At 38.5% G+C, this 17136-nt stretch overlaps 1 pseudogene; it reads right to left on the bottom strand.

Annotated features, from left to right (window-relative positions):
* Window positions 1-10975, bottom strand: part of LOC108264971 (uncharacterized) — a 45891-nt pseudogene extending 34916 nt beyond the window's left edge.
* Window positions 10976-17136: the final 6161 nt, after the last annotated feature.

Below are 17136 nucleotides of genomic sequence, written 5' to 3'. Positions count from 1 at the left end.
CAAATCCAACCAGAGAACCTGGAGAAAACCCAGACAGACACAGGGAGACATACACAGAAGCTCATATCTCAACAAGAACTTACAGTGAGGGAAAAAAGTATTTGATCCCCTGCTGATTTTGTACGTTTGCCCTCCGACAAAGAAATGATCAGTCTATAATTTTAATGGTAGATTTATTTGAACAGTGAGAGACAGAATAACAACAAGAAAATCCAGAAAAACGCATGTCAAAAATGTTATACATTGATTTGCATTTGAATGAGGGAAATAAGTATTTGACCCCCTCTCAATCAGAAAGATTTCTGGCTCCCAGGTGTCTTTTATACAGGTAACGAGCTGAGATTAGGAGCACACTCTTAAAGGGAGTGCTCCTAATCTCAGCTTGTTACCTGTATAAAAGACACCTGTCCACAGAAGCCATCAATCAATCAGATTACAAACTCTCCACCATGGCCAAGACCAAAGAGCTCTCCAAGGATGTCAGAGACAAGACCTACACAAGTCTGGAATGGGCTACAAGACCATTGCCAAGCAGCTTGGTGAGAAGGTGACAACAGTTGGTGCGATTATTCGCAAATGGAAGAAACACAAAAGAACTGTCAATCTCCCTCGGCCTGGGGCTCCATGCAAGATCTCACCTCGTGGAGTTGCAATGATCATGAGAACAGTGAGGAATCAGCCCAGATCTACACGGGAGGATCTTGTCAATGATCTCAAGGCAGCTGGGACCATAGTCACCAAGAAAACAATTGGTAACACACTACGCCGTGAAGGACTGAAATCCTGCAGCACCCGCAAGGTCCCCCTGCTCAAGAAAGCACATATACATGCACGTCTGAAGTTTGCCAATGAACATCTGAATGATTCAGAGGACAACTGGGTGAAAGTGTTGTGGTCATATGAGACCAAAATGGAGCTCTTTAGCATCAACTCAACTCGCCGTGTTTGGTGAATGCTGCCTATAACCCCAAGAACACCATCCCTACCGTCAAACATGGAGATGGAAACATTATGCTTTGGGGGTGTTTTTCTGCTAAGGGGACAGGACAACTTCACCGCATCAAAGGGACGATGGACGGGGCCATGTACCGTCAAATCTTGGTTGAGAACCTCCTTCCCTCAGCCAGGGCATTGAAAATGGGTCGTGGATGGGTATTCCAGCATGACAATGACCCAAAACACACGGCCAAGGCAACAAAGGAGTGGCTCAAGAAGAAGCACATTAAGGTCCTGGAGTGGCCTAGCCAGTCTCCAGACCTTAATCCCATAGAAAATCTGTGGAGGGAGCTGAAGGTTCGAGTTGGCGAACGTCAGCCTCGAAACCTTAATGACTTGGAGAAGATCTGCAAAGAGGAGTGGGACAAAATCCCTCCTGAGATGTGTGCAAACCTGGTGGCCAACTACAAGAAACGTCTGACCTCTGTGATTGTCAACAAGGGTTTTGCCACCAAGTACTGTCATGTTTTGCAGAGGGGTCAAATACTTATTTCCCTCATTAAAATGCAAATCAATTTATAACATTTTTGACATGCGTTTTTCTGGATTTTTTTTGTTGTTATTGTGTCGCTCACTGTTCAAATAAATCTACCATTAAAATTATAGACTGATCATTTCTTTGTCAGTGGGCAAACGTACAAAATCAGCAGGGGATCAAATACTTTTTTCCCCTCACTGTATTTGGATGAAACAAGAACTCAGTTGCACCAATTAAAAAAAAAATATTTAAGAGTAAAAGTGATTTTACTTCAGTATCTCCAGTGTACAGTGTGGATTCTCCAGTCCAGCAGAGAGCAGCTTCACGCCTGAATCCTGCAGTTCATAATTGCGACTAAGGTCCAGTTCTCTCAGACTAGAGGAGGATGAACTGAGAACTGAGGACAGAACTCTACAGATTTCCTCTGTGACTTTACACTGAGACAGGCTGGGAGAGAAATGATGACATATCAGAACACTAACCTCTTAAAAACAAAAATATTATTACAATTCTACAGTTGTATGCAAAAGTTGACATATTTTGTTGTAAAAAGTTACTGTACTTTATATTTGAAAGAATTAGTAATGCTAACTGTTGCATGAGTAAAAGTTTGGATATCTTTTCAGTTGTATAGTTTCAGAACTAAATTAACTTGAGTCTTAACCGACTTATTAATAAGGACAAGAATTATGATCGGAAATAACAGTTTCAGAGTGTAAGAAATTCTCTGACTGTTCAACCATTCTGCTAACACTCAACAACCATGGGCTCCTCTGATGCAATGAGGATCTGAAAATAAATGTAATTGATGCCTACAAAGCAGAAGTTTATGAAAAGACATCAACATGCTTTCTGTTTACAATTGTGACTGTCCAGAATGTTACTAAGAAATGGCAGTTAAGAAGATCAGTGATCCCTGTATGCTACAGAAAGGCAAAATAAACCCCCCACTAAAGATATGCAGGAAGGATTAGCTGAGACAGCTGAGTGGTGCTGAACTGTTGTACTCCCTAGGGTTGCTTCCACAAACATGATCTGCATGGAGGAATCTGAACTTCACTCTCAGCATAGTTTTCAATGGTGCTATAAAACATTCCTCCATCCACAAAGCTGCATGAGCCAAAACTTCAAATATGGCATAATCCTAATCAATCTTTAAATCTTCCTTGTATACAATTTTACTTTACATTCTGATGGTCATCTGTCTGTACCCTGTGAGCACTGAAATCAGTAATTACTCTCTCAGTTAAGCTGATTTGATTGACAATAACTGGGATAGAAGCTAATCAGTTTACCTACTATTACATATTAATATACCACCAGTAAAAAGTATACTCATGGTCAGTAGTAACAAATCCCATTCAATGCATAGAAGCGTGCATACACTGTAAACACATAAAACTATGTATATGCACATTTATTATTAAATGTTTATTATTATTATTATTATTATTATTATTATTATTATTATTATTATTATTATTATGCATCCTAATTTCTCCATCTGGGGATTTATAAAGTATTATCTTAAAAAATGAGTATAATATATACTAATATATGGGGATAATATATATATAATTTTATACCATGGTCTGTCTCGATTCTGACTGGCTGGAACTTATGTGTTCAAACTGTAGTGCACAGGTAGTTCCAGTCGGTTTAATCACAGTTCTAAATTAATGCCCATGCCTATAAACACCTGTAACCATAGTAACATACAGTTACAATTTCATACGGTAGTTAAACTCACAGTTTCATTATTATTAGAGACCTGGCACAGACGCAGGTAATTCACACACGCGCAGTCTCTCTCTCTCTCTCTCTCTCTCTCTCTCTCTCTCTCTAATAACTATTTATTATAATTCCTTTAAATAACTGTTATCTTATCATACTACTTTATCTCTGTATATGATTTAGAGCAGACAGAATTCTAGATCTAACGACCCGTATATAAAATAACTAATGAAAATTAATCGTATATAAAATAACTAATGAAAATTAATCCTTTCAGTCAGATGTTGCACTGCAAACATCAATAACAGCTTTAACTTGTCAGTGCTGGCAAGTGACCATGGTATAAGTGGGATAATTCATGGCTAGGTGTGAGCTACTACATTTTAATGCACTCCGCTTCGTGTCAGGTTGTTCTGCACATGGAATTCATTAGAGTTACAACAAAATAATAAAACATTTATGAAATAAAAATTACTCACTTTGCCTTTCTTGATGCTTTCATGACTGGTATCAACCTCAGAAGACATTCATCTGATCTGTCATATTTCCTCAAGTCAAACTCATCCAGAGTCTCTTCTGAGTTCAGCAACACAAACACAAGAGCTGACCACTGAGCAGGAGAGAGACAGATTCCATTAAGACACCAGTCATCTCTTCTGTTCAGGTAATGTTGGACTTCCTGCTCTAGAGAATGATCATTCAGTTCATTCAGACAGTGGAACAGATTGATGGATTTCTCTGGAGATGGATTCTCTCTGATCTTCTCCTTAATGTACTCAACTGTTTCCTGTTTGTTGTGCGAGCTGCTTCCTGTCTGGGGCAGTAGGTCTCGTAAGAGAGGCTGACTGGACTCCAGGGAGAGACCCAGAAGGAAGCGAAGGAACAGGTCCAGGTGTCCATTCTCACTCTTTAAGGCCTTGTTCACTGCACTCTTCAGGAAATCAGACATGTTTGACTTGGTGAAAAGATCAGACAGATCAGTGGATTGGTGTTCTGTTAGATTTCTGCTGATGAAGGAGAGAAATGTGTATAAAGCAGCCAGAAACTCCTGAACACTCAGATGTACAAAGCTGAACACCTTCCCCAGATGAATCCCAAACTCCTCTCTGAAGATTTGGGTACACACTCCTGAGTACACGGAAACTTCTCTGACATCAATACCACACTCTCTTAGGTCTTCCTCATAGAAGATCAGGTTTCCCTTCTCCAGCTGTTGGAAAGCCAGTTTTCCCAGTGCCAGGATACTCTCTCTGGTCTGCTGAGGATCAGGGTCACATTTCTGATGGTACTTTTGGTCCTTGTGTTTGATCTGAATGATTAGGAAGTGTGTGAACATTTGAGTCAGAGACTTGGGGATCTCTCCACTCTCTGCGTCACCCAACATTCTCTCTAGAACAGTGGCTGAGATCCAGCAGAAGACTGGGATGTGGCACATGATGTACAGGCTTCTTGAAGACTTCATGTGTAAGATGATTTTATTGGACAAGCTCTGATACCTGATCCTCTTCCTGAAATACTCCTCTTTCTGAGGATCACTGAACCCTCGTACCTCTGTTACCAGGTCTACACACTCAGGAGGGATCTGATTGGCTGCTCCTGGTCGAGAGGTTATCCAGAGGAGAGCAGAGGGAAGCAGATTGCCCTTGATGAGGTTTGTCAGCAGCACATTCACTGAGGCTGACTCTGTTACATCACACAATCTCTCATTCTTCTGGAAATTTAGAGGAAGTCGACACTCATCCAGACCATCAAAGATGAACAGGACTTTGTTGATCTCATAGTCTATTAATCGTAATTCTTTTATTTCTGGGAAAAAGTGATGAAGGAGATCCATCAGACTGAGATTTTTCTGCTTCATCAGATTCAGCTCTCTAAAGGGAAGTGGAAACATGAAGATGATGTCCTGATTTGCTTTTCCTTCAGCCCAGTCCAGAATGAACTTCTGCACAGAGACTGTTTTTCCAATTCCAGCAATTCCTTTAGTCAGCACTCTTCTGATGGACTTGTCTTTAAAGAGGTCATTACATTTGATGGGTGTCTCCTGTGCTGCTGGTCTCCTGGACGCTGTCTCAAGCTGTCTCACCTCATGTTCATTATTGACGTCTCCTCTCCAACCCTCTGTGATGTAGAGCTCTGTGTAGATCTCATTCAGAAGTGCTGAGCTTCCAGGTTGTGAGATTCCTTCGTTAATTCTTTTACATGTCTTACTCAGACTGGATTTGAGTTTTTGACTACCACAGGTGAGTTCTAATAAAAAGAAGAATACAGTTCTGTGCATATCATATTTAATGTCAATACTGATATATTGATCTGCTGATGATATATCTTGATTACTAAATTGATGTTATAAACCCATGAGCTCTTACTGTTCTGCAGTGTGTTAGCGAGATTTGTGTGGTTCATCTTATTCAGGAAGTGTAGTGTGATCTTTAGCACTCCCTCTCTGACACTGCTCTGATCCTCCTCATCTTCCACCTCCCTATCAGAGCATACTGGGTAATCTGGACTCAGGAGCTTCTTAAATCTCTTCAGCTCATTCCTTAACAGACTGATGACTTTGTGCTCCAGATCCTGGATAGAAATAAAGTTTATAATAAAAGCTCAAACAATATCATTTATCAGAGGGATAGACATGATTCTGAGAGATACATTTCTATTACTGGTAGATTACTGAAATATAAAGAAAAGTTATACACACACACTCACCGTAAATACAGCCTCCAACTCATCTGTGCAAATTATTTTTGATTTCTTTGTCCTGCTTTGTGGTCTGTGAACAAATGAAACACAGAAGATTTTATTGCACAATACATTTTTTTTATAGATATTTAACACTATCACATATAATTGCTTATTCATTATATTTTCTTTCTTTCTTTTATTTAGAAAAACATAATACAGTTAATACAGTTTAATAAGGTGGGACTAGGAGTGAGAAACATCGCCATTATAATAAGTCTATACTGACCTCAGATTAGTAGATCTGTCAGTGTCTGAGAACAATGGTGGTGGATCTATTGACGCATCACTCTTCATAGACACACTGCTGGGTTCAGGTGAATCTAATCTCTTACCCTGAATCAGACTAGAGCAAAATATTGTTGAACCAAATAGAAGTAGAACACTTAGTGTGGTATACAACACATAACTGGCATCTTAAGTCAAGGCAAAATCCACATGACAGAGTCAATAGCTGAAATTATAACAAGCATGAGAACCATTTAATTAAAATGAAGAAATTAAGGCACTACAATTGTTTGTTTTTTTTTTTTTTTTTTGATGTTGCCTTTTCATGATGTGCACAATTCATGACTATGGAATACATGCTTACCCTTACTTGCTCAATGATTCCTTCTGCAATTTATCCTTACCTAAATTCAGTAGTAGAATTTCTGTCTCCAAACAATGGTGGTGGGTCTATTGACTTATCACTCTTCATGGACACACAGCTGGGTTCAGGAGAGTCAGAATTCTTACCCTGAATTAGACTAAACACACATCACAAACACTAAATACCTCTCTTATTAATTTTTATCATCATTACACAGTTTTTCTTTGTTTCTCTGTAATGTAACTGGTTTGATGGTTGTGGCAGGTGTGGGTGGGGTTTAGTGGGAGTCTGCTGTGGGGAAAGTGTTACTGTTGCATATCTTGTGCTTATTATTTCTTAATGCGAGAGAGAGAGAGAGAGAGAGAGAGAGAGAGAGAGAGAGAGAGAGAGAGAGAGAGAGAGAGAGATGTTAAAGCTGCTAATAAAGCTCAAATTAATTTTCACCATAAGTCTGCTATGTCTGGAGTTTAATTAGATGTCTCTCATATAATGGTATGTTGTTATACCATTATACATATGCTGACTTGGAGATATCATTAAGTTTCTGTGATGTAGTTCCTTTCTTTGAATCATTTCCCAGGAGATTCTTGCCTGTTTCAGCATTTAAACATTTTTACCATCAATAAATTCTTCACTATTCTGCATCATTATTGTTTGCAGTATTTTTCTCTGTCTCTCTTTTCACTTCCAGTTCTTTTTTCAAATAACACTTTTTTTCATTTACAGACTGCAAACATAGGCTCTTTACCAGAAACTAATAGCTAATAGCTGATATTGTTTATCAGTGTAGATTAGTTAGCATTCTGATGGAGAAGAATGCCGCATCAGAGATGCACTTCTAGACACTAAAGTCTAGCAAGAGTGAGAGCAGCATTGTTTTGGTAGGGGAAAGTCTGGGTGGTTTAAGCAAAGGTAGTAAACCACCAACTCTGCCATTAGAGTTGGTGGACCCCTTACAGCACACTGAATGACTAAACTGTAGCTTAGTTACAAAGGCAAAGCTAATGCTAAGGCTTGCCCATGGGAGCAGCAGTTCTCTCCATTTCATGGGTCCAACAGTTTGCTCTCTTCAGTGAACACCTACTGAGCTAGGCCTTTAGAGGGCTGCAGCAGCCTTAGTTAGGTGTACAGTATACCAGGCGCCAGGGTGCCAGACATTGGAGGTAACCTTAGGGTCTTAGGAAAGCACAGGTTCTCCTGTGAGGAGGCATTGCAGTTTTTTAGAATGATATTGTGGACATTATACAAAATACTGATATTCAAATTCAAATTTTATTTGTCACCCATACACAGTACGATATGTAGTCATTTTTACAGTCCATGACATAAAATAGAATTTACATAGACTAAAATTTACTTGTATACAGTTAGAAAAAGTGCCTTTAAAAAGTATTTTTAAAAAAATTAATGCATGGATATAAAGATGAGTGGCAGCAACAGTCTGACTATAACTGGGATAAAATGCAGATATCTGCAGTTGTTTGTGCAACATTTAACTGAGGTAAATGTATTGAAATGAAATTGTCCACATATATAGTAAATATTTATAAATACAGGTTAATACAGGGTAAAGTGGTTGCTGAAGATGAATGAATTATAGGAATGTAGGTGATGTGGGTGTTGTGTAAGCACGTCATGTCCAAGTCATGAACTTAAATATACTTATATACTGTATATTATAAGTATATAATTGACAGAAACATCCACTTTAATCAATATCTGAAATTTTATCTTGCTGCAATGACTTTAACAACATTTTGAAGACCACCTCAAGTTTATGTTTTGCTACATTTCCTGAGTCACCCTTCACTTACCTCTTGTCTTTCTTTGTGTCCTGTTCCCCAGAGACACTCATTTTGGAGGTCATGTTTTACACTTATAAACATGAAAACACACACACACACACACACACACACACACACACACACACACACACACACACACAGAAAGACAGATTAGATTAAATTCAGTTTAATCTCTGACTCAAACTGACAAAATAGTTACATTAATTCTACTACATTACTTTCTGTAGTTTCATTTTTACTACATTTGTAGAACATTTTGTAGACATGTTTACTGCAGTCCAACATGGGTGTGTTAAATCTAACTCTGTATCATCACACGGTTCACTTACAGGTATATCAAGTCCTACAGTAAACTGTGTAAGTTACAACTTCAGTAAAAATCAACTAAACTGTTCTTCATCTAGTGTAGATTCATAACATTCACATATTATAGCTTTAGATTTAGATACTTACTGTATTTTTCTCCTCAAAATTTTTACAGGACTATCGTCACTAAATGCAGTTTCACTTTTACTTGCACTGGGTCGACTGGTTTAGTTAAAATAATTTTTAGAGCAGGAGGTGGAGTAAATAAACACACATACACACACACACACACACACACACACACACACACATACACACACACACACACACACACACACACACACACACACACACACACACACACACACACACATATATGGGTTTTTGTGAGCTACAAGGACACTGTGCCCCAAATCAGTTTTTTTCCTACATTAGGGGGACACCCCTTTCCATTTGCGCTACAGAGATGTGGTGTATATCAAAAAATCTATTTTGAGCCATACAACACAGATCTCACTTCAGAGATTGTTTACACACAACACAACTTATAATCTAACAACCTGACAAGATACATAATTATGAGGACAACTGATAATTAGATGACAACCCCCGCCTATGACAAAACTGTATTACAAGGACTAACATGATTTATAAGGACAGTGGCTACACACACACACACACACACACACACACACACACACACACACACACACACACACACACACACACACACACACACACACGTCATTAAGGTGTATTAAAGGGTCAAACATGAATAAAGGAACATGGCTAAACACATACACACACACACACACTTCATTAAGGTGTATTAAAGGGTCAAACATGAATAAATGGAACATGGCTAAACACAAAAGTGAAGGCATTGTGCATTAAAAGGACATACCTAATTTCTGAGAACAAATTATTAGACTCAGCGCATCGTACACCAGCATTATGCATTGCATAGACATCTCTCACCTGTGGGGACATACTCCAACAGACCCAACAATTTAAAATATGTATGATATTTTTGTATAGTGATGTTAATATTCAACCATACCTTTTACAGCATGCATTCAAGGACCTGCTTTTTGTGTGATATGACCGTTTATCCACATGACCATATGATCTTTTAACAGACATGAGGACATATAACAGCATGCACAGTCAGTGAACAAGGAGCAAAAGTTTAATTAGTGCTTATTTAACATTACAGTAGTTGCCCTCCTGATAATGTTATGGATCAGAAGATACACTAACATTATTTCTGTGTTTAAATTAATAAAAAAAAAAACCTCGAAAATGAATGGAGGTGAACTTGAACATCTAATTTCAGAAAAAAAATTTCAGAAATAAAAAGTATTAATGAACATTGCTGAACGCATATGAACGCCTTAAACAGTTTAAAGCTTAAAACTCAAAGCTGAAAGATTTTAAAACTTTTCCCATACATATAAACAACAAGAACCACCACCACTTATTCAGTATTTTTCAACTATTTTTTTTTTTTTAGTGTTAAGCCCCGATTCCTAACAAAGTCTCTTAAATTTTACAGAGAACGACTAGGCAAAGCAGGATGCTCAGCAGTCTTGCACTGTTGGCATTCAATTTTACTAGCCAGTTTACCCCTTGCAGCGTGGTCCCGGAAATGCCTCAGTACTACAGCAATTTCTGTCGGAGACCATATCTGTTTCTGTTTTCTTCTTGCATTATCCCTTTCATCAGAATTTTCAAGAATCACTACAAAAGAGGAAAACAGATTACCTAACCCTGGGGTGACCACCATGATTGGTCAGAGCCACACTCTTCCCAACCCTTGTGTTAGTCTAGCCTTGTTGTACTGATTAACAAAACAGCAGCCCATCACATTTTACTCAATAGCTTAGTAAACATGTTTCCACCTGTTTGTTTGAGTTAGGGAGGCTATTTATTCCTATTCCTATTCCTATTTATTCCTATTTATTCTGTTAGGCTGTGTTGTTACCATCTTTGTAAGATAATTGTTTTAATTGCTTGCCCATCCTGAAGTTGCATTCAACTCCATAATATCAAGCTGTAAATAATGCGATGAAATTAAAAATCTGACTTTATGGTTGCCTGGTTCCTGATAAAGATAAGGTTCCTTTATACAATGTCTTGGCCTCCCCTAGACAGTTCTAAACACTAATTTCACTAATTTTAACTTTCAACTTTGTACTAGGGAATTGTGTAGATCAAGAATCAGTGTTCTTTGTGTGCTTTTACCAGGTTGTTCACACTCTTTGCTCCTGCTGCTCTCTTTGTCCTTCCTACCAGTGTTTGTGTTCACTGCTAATAATTGGGGGGTGGGGGGCAGGTATAAAAAACAGAAACAAACATTAAAAACTTGAACAAGTTTAATATTTAATCTTAATTTCAATTTGTGTCATTTACAGAATATTATCACTCAATATCACCAAAGAAATCTAAACTGTTTACTAAAAAACTTCAGAGCATCCTAGGGACTAAATACAAGTAAAATTAACTAGAAAGGGAGATCATAAAAATCTCATGTCAAGATTATGTAAGACACTCATTTTAGTTTCAAAATTTGTTGATTATCATTAATATCTCCTTAAAATGGATTAGTAGTTAAAAACTTTTCATTCTTGTCTTACCTTGAGATGAGCCTCCTAAGGCAGAGTCATCATCTGTGAACGGAAAAATAAAATACAAGCAGTAGTAGTTGCTTGGTCTACATGGGCATCTCAAAATTAGAATATCGTGGAAAAGTTAATTTTTTCTGTAATTTAATTTAAAAAGTGGAGGTTTGATATATTGTAGATTCATTACACATAAAGTGAAATATTTCAAACCTTTTTTTTGTTTTAATCTCGATGATTATGGCTTACAGCTCATGTAAATCAAAAATTCAGTATCTCAATATTTTAGAATAAGGAATTTATAATACAGAAATGCCGACCTTGTGAAAAGTATGTTAATCTATGCGCTGATACTCGGTCAGGGTTTTAATCCTTTTGCAGGAATTACTGCATCAGTGCGGCGTGGCATGGAGACGATCAGTCTGTGGCACTGCTGAGGTGTTCTGGAAGTCCAGGTTGCTTTGATAGCAGCCTACAACTCATCTGTATTGTTGGGTCTGGTGTGTCTCGTAGATTCTCTATGGGGTTCGGGTCAGACGAGTCGGCTGGACAATCAAACACAGTACACAGTCGGCTGGACAATACCAAGATCACAAACCAGTTACTAGAAGTTTTGGCACTGTGGGCAGGTGCAGAGTCCTGCTGGAAAAGGAGATCAGCATCTCCATAAAGCTCATCAGCAGATGGAAGCATGAAGTGCTCTAAAATCTCCTGGTAGACGCTGCATCGACTCTCGACTTGAGAAAACACAGTGGACCAACACCAGCAGATGACATGGCACCTCAAATCATCACCGACTGTGGAAACTTCACACTGGACTTCAAGCAACTTGGATTCTGTTCCTCTCCACTCTTCCTCCAGACTCTGGAACCTTGATTTCCAAATGAAATGCAACGTTTACTTTCATCTTCCCCGTGATTGTGGTTGTGTACTGAACCAGACTGAGAGATTAAAGACTCAGGAAAACTTTGCAGGTGTTTTGAGTTAATTAGCTGATTAGAGTCTTCTCAGGTCGACATTTCTGTATTATACAGAGAGGGAAAAAAGTATTTGATCCCCTGCTGATTTTGTACGTTTGCCCACTGACAAAGAAATGATCAGTCTATAATTTTAATGGTAGATTTATTTGAACAGTGAGAGACAGAATAACAACAAGAAAATCCAGAAAACGCATGTCAAAAATGTTATTCTATATCATTATCTTTATTTGAATAGTTTGAAATGCTGGATTTTTGATTTCCATGAGCTGTAAACCATAATCATCAAGATTAAAACAAAAAAAGGCTTGAAATATTTCACTTTATGTGTAATGAAGCTAGAATATATTAAAGTTCCACTTTTTGGATTTAATTACGGAAAAAAAATACTTTTCCTGTGATATTCAAATTTTTTGAGATGCATCTGTATTACATTGTAAAACTGCACCTTTTTAACTAATCTGATAAAATAAGCACTTTTAATTGTAAATGCTTATTATCCTAAATACTGAATTCCTAGTGTCAGTGTTCAATTATGTTCTAGACATTGTAACTCCACTTAAAAGAATAATTAGAGACAAGTAACTAGAACCCTGGTCTAAAGATAACACTCACACCTTAAAACAGAACACTCAAAAATTTGAATGTAAAAGGTGTCAGACTAAATTGGTAGTTTTCAAAACTGCATGGAATTGCCTTTTTTTTTTTTTTTTTTTTTTTTTAGCTATTTAGTGCTGCTAGAGCAAAATATCTCTCCACCCCATTAGAAGATGACAAAAATAACCCTAGATTCTCATTTAATACTGTGGCAAAGTTGACTAGGAATGAGACCACCACAAAAACCAACAGCATGAAGTAGCGATGACTCTTAGAATTTTTTAAGGACCAAACAAAATATTGTGCAAAAAATTCTATTAATATAAAGCCTATTAATTTAAGGTCAGACAATTAGCTAACTAAGTAAACATTATAATGGCATCAGATCAGCAATTAGAATCACTTACTCCCCTTCAACAGGCTTAAGTAAATTCATTTGTTTCCTCTTCAAAATATTTAACTTGTGTATTATATTGCATACTGTCAGAGTGTTCTGGATTGGACCGTGGAAAGCCCTGCCCATCATATTAATGTGTGTGGTAATGCTGCTGGGGGGTAACAGGACATTGTTCAGAAGAGACTCTGTCACAATTTCCCCTCGTGCAGCGCTGCAGTATTGTAGCATGCTCGGGAACCCAAAGAGCGAGCTCACTAAGCGAGCTCGTTGAGTGAGCCCGATGCGCGAGCCCGATGCGTGAGCTCTTAGGTCTTCAGTGACATTGACTTTGTTTACTTTGGACACATGCTTTTGTTGTGGTTTATGTCCTGTTTCCGCCCCTGTACTGTCATTGGTTGTTTCCCCTATGTGTGGCATCAGAGTTTTCAGCTGTCCTGTGATTCACCCCTGATTACGTTTGTCATTTAAACCCCTCGTGTCTCTTTGCACATCGCGTAGTATTGAATGTATTCTCCTTACCAAGCGGTTGTTCCTTGTTTCTCGTTTTGATTCAAGTTTATTGACTTTGTTTCTCGCTTCTCATTTTGGATTCTAGCCCTGCCCAGTTTAAGCCTGCTTGTAGATCGCTTGACCCATAGCCTGTTTTGACCACGCTTTTGTATTATGATTTGGATTTGTCTGCCTGTCTCTCGCAAATAAAAGTCTTTAACTGCACTTGCATCCATCCTATTACATTACAAGGATTACATGACACTCTGAACAAAGAAAAGTACAAGGACCTCCATTCTTTTTCTTTTGTTAATTAAATCAGTTATAGATTCACTGCCTGCCTCTTTTCATCGGCACTTACCTACACATTTCCTCAATCAGATATTCCCAGAAGCGTTCAAACCTATATTAAAAATAACTTCCCTGAGCACTGGCAATAGCTACCGTATATTAGTTAATAGCTGTGATTTCCGGTTCCGGTGACAGGGTACGCTGGCGCGGTTTGCTGCCATTTCTGTTACCATTTTGTTTGTTATTTAAGTCATATTGTTTTAAATAATTGCTAGTTTTTTTTTTTGTTGTTGTTTTTTTTTTTTTTTTTAAAGTTATACTGTTTTCAGTGCCATTACGATTGCGATGGGTGGTGCCATTTTATATACTTTGGACTGTTGTTTTTATTTCTGTGTTCCACCTGGAATAACCTGCAGTGTGCAACGCGGAATCAACGCCTTGGTCCGGCTGTGTATGAGGATTGTACAACTTTATGCTCGCAGTGCGCTTTGGAGTATCAACGCCTTGGCCTTGTGAGTGTGCACTCAATGACCATGGCCTTAAGGTCCACTACACACCAGCTTCTGAATTTAAAACAGAGACCTTATTGTCTAGTCAAAGACTCTTACAAACTCGGATGAGACGCTGGATTGCTACGTCCTAAACCATTTATCCATCGGTGTTTGAGGCGTTTATCCATCGGTGTTTTGCTGTCTCATCCTCTCCTAACATCTTTGTCCCTACCTGTCGACGTAAGAACAACAAACTGCTCCATACTGGTGTTGATCACAGTAATTTAATATTGGTTCCCCACGTGGATATTAAACCACTGTCGTCTCCGCTTCAGAGCCTGGCATATGCCGCATTATTCAATAACAAGGCGCTGCTTTTATCAGATTTTCTTGCAGATGCAAAAAGCTGGACTTGTTGCTTTTTACTGAAACCTGCCTTAAAGAAAATGATGGACTCCTGTTTAACCAGATCACTCCAGTGGGCTTTTGGAGTATTAGACCTCCCAAGGCTATCTGGCAGAGGTGGAGGCATTATTGTGTTTTATAACCTGAAGTTCAACATAAGCTCTGTGTCCATTCCACAGTTTTCATCATTTGAATGTCTGGTCTTGAGTATTTCTGCTCCTATATCCACCATCATTGCTACAGTCTATAAACCACCGAAGGCTAAGACACATGCAGCTTTTATGTCATTGTTTGCTGACTTCATGTCAATGTTGAGAATGAAGTTTGACTGAAATCTAATTGTGGGAGACTTTAACATTCATATTGACCAGAGTGACTTTCCATCGTTACTTGATTGTTTTTACTTCACACAGTTTGTAACTGACCCGACTCATAACAAGGGCTATACCCTGGATCTTGTGATTGTAAATGGCTTGTTTGTATCGCAGTTTTCGTCTGTTGACATTCTTTTTGACATTCAGTTTTCATCTGTTGACATTCATTCTGTTGACAAACAGCTGTATTTTTTAATCTGGAACTGTATCATCCAAGTGATCCTACTATCCGAACAGTAACTTTCCAGAAGTGAAAGTCTATTGATCAGACAGTTTTCTCCAATTCGGTTGTTTCCACCTTAAATGATCTGCATCCTTCATCGCTGGAGGTGAAAGTTCTGCAGTTAAATTCTGCTCTTGCTACTAACCTAGACTCTTTTGCTCCCCTAAGGTCAGGTAAGGTCACATTCGCCCGCTCTGCTCCCTGGTATAATGACAGTCTGCACTCTAAAAAGGCTGCTTGTCGGAAAATGGACCGCAAATGCGCCTTACTGGCTTGAATGTCTACTATCAAACGTGGAAGGATCTTCTGGGTGATTACCGAGCATTAATGGAGACTGAAAAATCATCTTACTTCTCTCAGGCTATTGTAAACAATCAAAATAATCCCAGACACTTATTCCAAACCATAAACAGATTGCTTCAAGTTAATGCTGTTACCACTTTGCCTGTTTCTCTGCAGCTATATAATTCTTTTCTTCAGTTTTTTTAATTTTAAGATTGATAATGTTCGCAAAGAAATTTCTGTTACACCTGACTCTGCCTCTTCACTCCTTCGTCCATCTGGGTTCACTGGTGTTTCTTTCACTCATTTCTCACTGCTTAATACTGAGGCTCTCACAAGGGAGGTATTCAGCATGAAATCAACCACTTGCTTGCTTGATCCAATTCCCACAAACCTATTTAAAACTTGCATCGAAGTTTGGTGCCCTGCTATCCTCGGTAGAAGAAATGAATCATTGGAGACTGGGGTCGTTCCAGCAGTACTAAAGACTGCTGCTGTTACACCTGTACCAAAGAAAGAAAATGTTGCATGGATGATTTTAACAATTTTCGTCCCATCTCAAATCTTCCGTCTTTGGCAAAAATGCTTGAGCGTTTTGTTGCCTCTCAATTATGTAATCATCTTACAATTAATAACCTCTTTGAACCCCTTCAGTCAGGTTTTCATAAATTTCACAGTACTGAAACGGCGTTGGTCAAAGTTACCAATGACTTGTTGATGGCCTCTGATCCTGGAGCTACTTCCATTCTCATTCTTCTTGATCTTAGAGCTGCTTTCGATACTGTAGATCATGGTCTTGAAAGTGTTTTTGGTGTGTCTGGGACAGTTTTAAACTGGTTTAAATCCTATTTTACGAACCGTTCCCAGTTTACTTCTATGGGCGGTTGCAGGTCTGACACTAGCTCTGTGCTCACTGGTGTTCCTCAGGGTTCAGTTTTAGGCCCTCTACTGTTCAGTATTTATCGATCTCCACTTGGGCATCTGCTGCGATCGCTCCGCCTCCATTATCACTTTTATGCTGACGAAAGCCAAATATACATTCATTCAAAATCTGGTGAAAACTTGATGTTTGTTTTCTTTCTGACTGTATTTCTGAGATAAAAACATGGATGAATCGTAACTTTCTGTACCTGAATAGCGGGAAAGTTATGCTTATAGGTTCCTGTAAGCAAATTCTCAAAGCTGGTCCACTGTCACTGTTTGTTGATGGCTCTGTTCTAGAGACTCAAAGTAAAATGAGGAACCTTGGAAAAATTTTCGATACCTGCCTTACATTTGATTCTTTTGTTCAGAGCACTGTTAAAGCATCCTTTTTTCACCTCAGAAATATAGCTAGACT

The sequence above is a fragment of the Ictalurus punctatus genome, chromosome 1 (genome assembly GCF_001660625.3).
Source record: "Ictalurus punctatus breed USDA103 chromosome 1, Coco_2.0, whole genome shotgun sequence".
Classification (NCBI taxonomy): domain Eukaryota; kingdom Metazoa; phylum Chordata; class Actinopteri; order Siluriformes; family Ictaluridae; genus Ictalurus; species Ictalurus punctatus.
The sequence above is the reverse complement of the archived record's forward strand: the minus strand, read 5'-3'. Positions and strand labels throughout refer to the sequence as shown.